Raw genomic sequence first — 1,120 nt, forward strand, 5'->3', positions numbered from 1 at the left:
GCTGTTGCCAATCCTTTAGAATCTAAAATCTAAAGGTTTATTCATAAAAGGAAAAAGATAGAGATGAGAGTTAGAATTGGTTAAATAGAATCAATTACATACAGTAATGGCAAAGTTCTTGGTTCAGGCTTGCAGTAGTGATAGGATAAACTGCAGGTTCAAATCAAGTCTCTGGAATACATCCCCCGCTGGGATGGGTCCTCAGTCCTTTGTTCAAAGCTTCAGCTTGTAGCAAAGTTCCTCCAGAGGTATGAAGCAGGATTGAAGACCAGATGGAGATGAGGCATCAGCCTTATATAGTCTTTTCCAGGTGTAAGAACACCTCTTTGTTCTTACTGTGGAAAATTACAGCAAAATGGAGCCTGGAGTCACATGGGCCAGTCCCTGCATACTTTGCTGAGTCTCAAGGCATATTTGCCTTCTCTCAATGGGTCCATTGTATAGCTGATGGTCCTTAATGGGCCATCAAGCAGGCTAGGCAGAGCTAATCCCAGCTTGTCTGGGATGTCACCCAGCAGCATAGCATAAGTTTGAAATACAGACAGTATAGAGCCAATATTCATAACTTCAACTACAAAATTGATACACACATATAGACAGCATAATCATAACCAGTAAACCATAACCTTGTCTAAGACACCCCATTTGACCCCCTTTATACAAGATTTTGGTGCCACTACAGGACCTTGGTTGCAACAATGATCTATATGGTCCCAGATTATATCAATAACGTCACATAAGCATGGGGATTTCAAATCCCCAGGATAATAATTGGAATGGTAAAATGTGTGTAAGACAGAGTTTTTGTACCAAGGTGCAAAGCTCTCCTTTCTTCTGCAGAATAAAGCAACTCTTCCTTATCCCTGTCAGGCTGTTATTGGCTCTCAGCTAGGTGGACCCGATATTTCGGTGACAGTTACTGGCGACTCCGCCGGGATTCTCCTAGCTCGGACATTGGACTCTGGACGGCTGCGGTGAACTGGGAACGGCGCCAACGGGGTGTTTCGCCCCTTTTCTCTGCTTCACCGCAGCCCCTGGGGTTCATGTTCCGATAAGGTGAGTCCTAATAGGATAAGGAGACACTATCTGGTTCTGGTCTGGTTAACCGGTTAATGAATTT

Source organism: Terrapene carolina, unplaced genomic scaffold (genome assembly GCF_002925995.2).
Source record: "Terrapene carolina triunguis isolate 2854851 unplaced genomic scaffold, T_m_triunguis-2.0 Scaffold212, whole genome shotgun sequence".
NCBI lineage: Eukaryota > Metazoa > Chordata > Testudines > Emydidae > Terrapene > Terrapene triunguis.